The sequence below is a fragment of the Marmota marmota genome, unplaced genomic scaffold, assembly GCF_001458135.2.
Source record: "Marmota marmota marmota unplaced genomic scaffold, marMar, whole genome shotgun sequence".
Lineage (NCBI taxonomy): Eukaryota > Metazoa > Chordata > Mammalia > Rodentia > Sciuridae > Marmota > Marmota marmota.
In genome coordinates, this window is record NW_026000211.1 from 39,940,555 (window position 1) to 39,947,671 (window position 7,117).

General features: G+C 32.8%; 1 pseudogene; it reads right to left on the minus strand.

Moving 5' to 3' along the window:
• Positions 1–355: 355 nt before the first annotated feature.
• On the minus strand, positions 356–2,639 carry LOC107142586 (annotated as a pseudogene).
• Positions 2,640–7,117: the final 4,478 nt, after the last annotated feature.

Genomic DNA, 7,117 nt, shown 5'->3' on the forward strand with positions numbered 1-7,117 from the left:
TGCATAATTTTAGAACTGATCACAGGGTTTATGTGTGTGTTTGTGTGTGTGTGGGGGGTGTGGGGGGGTGTGCGCGTGCGCACATGTGTGTTTAAAGATTTCTCTTCACCGATTTAAAAGAGTTCAGTTTAAGATAGCCTATACACATTAGGTGACTGTTAATGACATCAATAAACATGTTAAATAAGTAAATATTTTAGTTCAGTTTTTTTTTTTAAGAGAAATGGTTTGAAAACAAAGTGTAAATGTTTAACTTATTTATAAATTTTTTGGAAGAAAATGTAAAATATTCCATAAACTGCTATCTCTTTACATATTATTTCATAGTTTTTATCCTTTATAGTATCAGACCTTGAGTTTCATGATCATCAATCACTAAAGAGTTCTGATCTCTAAAACCATAATAAAGACATTTTCTCATCAAATGCTATTCTTCAGTTTTTAACTAAATTCTTATTTGATAGGTCTTGTAATCTTTTTTAAAATATTTATTTTCTAGTTGTAGTTGGACACATTCCTTTATTTAACTTACCTATTTTTGTGTGTTGCTGAGGATGGAACCCAAGGCCTGGTACCTGCCTATCTAGTGCTCTACCTCTGAGCTAAAACCCCAGCCCTGAAGTCTTGTCTTCTTAGTCATTTATATTTCTAATTTTCAATTTGGGTCTGTCACAAAGATTCTCATAAAAATCTTTTTCTAAAAACAAACGAATCATGTTCTTAGTTGTTTTCAACATATCTGTAAAATAATGAGCCAGGTATGGTGCACAAAATCTAAGCCTGGTTTAGCATATTGTTAGCATATAAATATTCTTTCTTGTGGTTCTTCTCAGATGCATTATTTGGAAAAAAAGTATTATTTGAAGACATATGTAATCTCTTATTTCTGTTCTTACTATACATAAAACTAATTAAATTTTGAGACTTGATTATGGGTTTCAGTTATAAGTCTTACTTTCCAATTCGTATTTTCCTGAAGTCATAAAGAGAACTTGATTTCACCCCCTTAATCATGAATTAAGTGGAGATAGTAATATAGTTAATACCTATGGAGATGCATTTGAGATGTATTGTGTTTAACGATGGGAATAGTTGTATTAGGAAAATCTTTAATTAGGTTTACTATTTTCCTGTGAATAGCAATGCATTGACTTTTCATGAAGAAATAGTGTGTTATAGATAAATGATTTTTAAAATGACGCTGTTTTGGTTTTTTATCAAATTTAAGAATTGAAAATTACCTTTCCCTAGGAAGAGGAAATCATTTCTAAAGCTGATTATAATTGAGGCATCATCACAGAAGAATATTCAAAGTACTAATTCCCATTGACTAGTTCTTTTGTTACCATATAATGAAAATGAAAATAAACTTTTTTTTTTTTTTTAGTGCAGAAAGCCTTTATTCCTGAGTCAAAATTTAGGTTCTAGAATTACATGCTCCTAGGGTGAAGGCAGCCAGTGCCAGCAGTGCAGATGGCTGCCTTTGGTGGAGGCTGCTGCAGAACTCACAGTTTGGGCCTGTGACCCATGATCTCATCCCAGCCCTTCTGACAGGGCTGGATGATCATCATCATCTCCATTTCTCAGAACGTAGTACCTATAATCCTTGATTATCCTCGTGTTGGGGTCGTAGAAGCCATCTCCACAATCGTAGGTGGCTGGGGGGATTTTTCTAGGTGGGTCTATGTTGATGAGTTGAGAGATACCTGAAGGCTTCAAGCCAAAGCAGATGTCCCTGTGAAACCTCCATCATAGCCATCGCAGTAGTGTCAGTTATTAGCATCGTACTGTAGCCCATCTGCAAATGTATACGTGCCTTTGATGGCCAATCCTTTTCCCCAGACAAGCATCATATATACTCCCACTGGGGAAGTACAGTGTTCCTTCGCCTTGAAACATGCCATCCTTCATTTCCCCCATCATATCTTGTTCCTTCATTTCCCCCAATGTATGTTGTTAGGTTGGGAGGATATATTCAGCTTTGGACTCCATCCTCCCATCTACATATTCTGCAATGTATTTGCTCCCTGTGTACTATGAGATGCCCGCTTATAGGCTCTAGATGCTGGGATCCCAACTTCAGTGAAAGTAAACATTTTCATTTGTGAAGTGTCAAAAATTTTAGAACAAGCAGGTAATACATAAATAAAGAATAAGGCTGAAGAACTTGATAGACAGGAGGGCTGAAAGGAGTGTAGGAAATAGAAAGAGTTCTCATCTTGGATACAAAAATAGTACTATTTTGAGTATCCATAACAGTATTTTTGTACATAAAACACTGGAATGCCTTTTGTGCTCATGGTGTGAGGACTAAATCCTTGAAATTGTAAATAAATAAATTTTTCATAAGTTATTTCTCTTAGATTGATCAGTTCAATAAAGAAGACAGAAAATGGATCACAGAATTTCCTAAGTAGGAATTCAGTGCCTAGAAGTTGTCTTTAAATCCTCTTATTGTTGTTGACCTCCTGGTCTCTTGTTCTGCTGAGTGTGCCCAAGGCAGTTCTTCCTGTCAGTGCCTGAAAAGAAGCATTGATTCTCTCCTAACTATTCAGTACAGCACAGACCAGCAGATTAAGAGAGGTGCTAATGGCAAGATCGGAAGTAGAGAAAAACTTTTCAGAGGCGTGGGGAGGCATATAAGATTCAGAAATGCAGTTATTGCCTGCATTAAAGAATAGACACATAGCAATAGAGAGACATTTATTGAAGAGTATAAAAATGGATATAAAAACCAGAGCTGCCAAAGAGAAAAAGATAAAAGAAACAGAGGTGTTCCTTGAATAAACAAGTAACATTTGGGTAAAGAGGGAGGTGGGGGGAACAAAAGTGAGATGACAGATGGAGGTGGCTTACAAAAGGGCAAGATTATACTAAAGAACTTCAACTTTGCATTCAATAAAGGGTTAGAAGGTTCTCTAGCACAGACTGGAATACCTTTTCCTGTACTAGAAAATGAAATATTAAAAGGCTTTATTATTGCACTGGAGCAGATAATTAGGCAATTAAAACTATTAAAATTTGATAGAATATCAGAACTATAAAGCATGCCTGCCAAGTTTTAACTTTTCAAGCTAAGAACTTGGCTTTTGAAACGTTCACTTTGCTTTTAAAAATTATTATTGCCTCATTGCTGAATAAGTTTTCTTTCCATTATTAGGAAGCAGAAATATTGAAGGTAGTAGTAGGGTGTGACATTACAGAAAAATAATAAATTTAAAGGGAATCATATACAGAAAATGAAGAAACATGGCTGTTCAATTGGAAAAAATTTATGAATTAAAACAATTTTATTAGCTGAGATTAATTCTTTTTCAGAGAAAGACTAATGTCAAAAAGCATTTGTGAAGAGAATATACACAGAGACATAAGCATTCCACAACAAATTAACGTAAGTGTTACGTCTTTTTATGATTTTAAATGTATGAGAATGTATCATATATAATAGCCTAAGGAACAAAGAAGATCTTAGAAATGAGAAAATATAAATTAAATTTAAGATTGATTGGAAATTTTTTAGCAGATAAGAGTTTTCAAAGCATTTACGTAGTTTCTAATTTGCCATTATTAAGGATTTTCTAATATTTTACTAAAAAATAAAAAAGTAGTTAGGATTTGACTTCTAATTAGGACAAAGGGGAAAATATATTCATTCTGGGCAAATTTAGTCTCTTTTGTTATTTCACCTCAAAAATATCATTATCATAAGTTATCATTTGACCATTACTATAGCAACCTGGTTTGAACTGTAAAAATGAACTTAAATATTTCAGCATAGAAGAATTCTGAGAGCTTAGTCAATTTTTTATTGTTTTATTAAACCCCCAGCAAATCATAGCCATAATGTAAATGACATTTCATTTTATACTTTGGATAAGAATTGGATCACATTTCAAGAGAATATTGTAGTGTTTTAAAATATAAAGCAATATATTAACATATATTTCTGAGTAAAATGCAATAAACTAATTTATTTTAAATTTTCTTGGTAGCCTGTCACATTCTGGTAACACTGAAGATTCAGTTTGTTAAGAGAAACTATGGCTTTCAAGAATAAAATAAGCAAAATTCACTTACTAACTTGAAAAAATTGTTTCAGAGAAATGTGTCTTTATTTATAGAGTCAGTGTTCAGATTTCCAGTGAAGACGACTAATTAATCACATGCTGGAAAATCTTACTTTCTGTAGCAAACAAATGTGCATTGAGCTTTTACTAGACATTCATGTTCAAAAATAAGAAGAGGAGATATCTAAATGACCAGCAACAAAAAAAAGTATCCAAAATTATGAACTGATGTTGAATTCACATGGCCCACAGAAAGAGAAGCAGCAAATATGAATCTTAAGAAGTGGAATTTAAAACATACATGCACTCAAAGTTAAAATTAATCTGAATAAAACCAGGGCCCTAAAGGAACTGTTTTGCTTATAAATAACGACCAGAACAAATTTGTCTGTTGATTTAGGACCTCAGTTGAAGACAGTTCCTTATCTAGGCTAATATATAAGAGAATCAACTATTAAAAGACTGAAAAATTAAACTTCACTCTGTTTCAGCTTTAGTAAAAAAAAATGTGAATTAAATTGAAGACTTATATACTTTTGTGCATGCTTTAACAAATATTACTTTTTAAATCTATGGTGATTGTTCTAAAGACTGGTACTAAAGATCTGAATTTAAAAAATAAATGAAGACTGATAGCAGCTGAATTCACAATGACTTTTTAAACTTTTAGTATATTACCAAATATAAGTACCAGTTTGGAATTATTCAGAAGACAATGGTGGAAACACTCCAGAGAGAAAAAATGGAAGGCTATTAATGCAGAGGATGAGCTCACAACAAAAAAACATAGAATGTATGGGAAATATTACAGGAGGCTATCTATTGACTCAAACGAGGAAAAGTAGCAAAATTCCCAAGGAGAGTAGAGAGTAGCAGCATGCTAAAAAGATATGTGAAAATTTACATTAGAAATTTTGGTGTTGGCACTTGTTGAAACTTTGGCACAGTCTTTGAAAACTAAGGGTGGTCAGGCTGAAAGGCAAGTGACTCACCTTAGATGGAGATTCAACCAAGAGATTTTATTGAGGGGTTGCCTGAAGGGGAAGAAAGGGAGAGGAAAAGAGCAGCAGCAGCATGAGCCTGCAAGCTTCAGCTTAAGAAGGGTTGCTCTGGTGATGTGGTGGGTGCTGATTGGCAGGGTGGCTCAGGAACCAGTGAGCAGACATTGCATCCCTCCAGGATTGGTTGAGAAAACATTTTACTTTGGCACCCTTTGGCCTGGCGCCCTTCAGGGAGGAGGAGTAGGGGTAAGGGATTACATGATGTTCTTCTCTGGAGATGGAAACTTAATTTAAGCTGGGAGAAACCCAATGGGGGAAATAAAATCAAAGGCAAGGTCTCACACATACCCAACACAGGCTCCGTGTGCAGAGAGTTTGATCAAATCTAAACATTTGAGCTGATTCTAGGATACTGACAGTAGTGTGATTATAATATTCAAAGAGTTTGGGTCAAAATAGTTCCAATGAAACAAGCATAAAATGCTACAAAAATCTGGAAATAAAAGCTGTCTTTTATTTTAATTTAAAAATTCAGCTTTTAGTTTTAAAGATAAAGAAACTCAGAGCTTTCTGACAATGTTGTTTTTGAGTAAGTTATACTTTATTATGAGATACAAATGTTCATAAATTTAAATTTTAAAGTACTTTCATAACCATTAGAAATTTAGACTTGACATTTATTTAAAATATATCGTTTTTCCTTTATTAAGGGCCTGAATTCGTAATTCATGTATACCTGTGTGGCTTTATGCTTTGTCCCTACCACAAGATAGTGCTCTGTATTGGCCACACTGCATGGTCCCCTCCTTGATCTCTAATTTGTCATAGTCAGTTTGAACTGCTATAACACAATTCCATAAACTGGATGATGAATAGGACAGAAATGTATTTCCCACAGTTCTGGATTTTGGGAAGTTCAAGTTCAAGCTGGCACTAAGGTGTTGAGGATCTTTTCCCTGACACATAAATGGAGACTTCTCTCTGCACCCTCACATGGTAGAAGGATCAAAACAGCACTCTGATGCCTCTTTTATAAAGGCACTAGTTACATTAAAAAGGACTGTGCCTTCATGACATAATTGCCTCCCAAAGGCTCATTTCCTAATACTATTTAATTAGCAATTAATTTTAACATATGAATTTTGAGAAGAAACTTTCAGACCACTAACACAGTCAAATATTTCACTTTACTTGGTATAGTAATTAAATAAATATTGCAATTTTAAAATTAAATAAATATTGCAATTTTTACTGTCAATGATGTTCCTTGTTTCATAAGCATATAAATATGTTCTCTAATTTAACATATAATTTTTCTATAATCTCGAACTTTTGTTGAATTGTTCTGGCAATTATTCCAATTGTCTGTTATTATTCCAATTGTCTATTAGCTCTTTCTAAATAGAACATCATTGGTTGTGGTAAGGTCTTGATTTTTCTTTTAGATCCTTTTCTTCACATTATTTCTTTAATTACTCAATATTAGCCATAGACTAATATTTGATAAAAATTATTAATGAATTACTTTTGAGAAATTAAAAAAGGTTAATTACTAAAAAACTAGCTTTTGATACATAAAACAAACTTCCTAAAATTGATTTTGCTAGTATTTTGTCATATATAAGTATATACATATATATAAATATATATATATATGATTTTGTAGAATAATATTTATTGAACTATACAAAGTTACTATTTCAGTATATTTTAATTTGTTTAAAACATGCTAGATATTCAAAATTTTCATTGCAGTTTTAAAAAACTTAACCTTTTTAAAAAAATGTTCTCTAAAGTCCAAACATTTCTACTCAAGTTATCTATATCTAATATAAATTAGTATTTACATATCTTCAAGATCCATCAAATGATTTTTAAATTTTAGTGATTAAAGTCACGATCAACATAAGTGTAAGAAAAAGAAACAAAGAAATAGGAATAGAGAAAGAAAGGAAGGAAGGAAAGTAGGAAGGAAGAAGTAAGAAAAGGAGAGAAAATGAAAAGAAGGAACAAAGGAAGAAAGCTCAACATACATAAATATACCTCGGT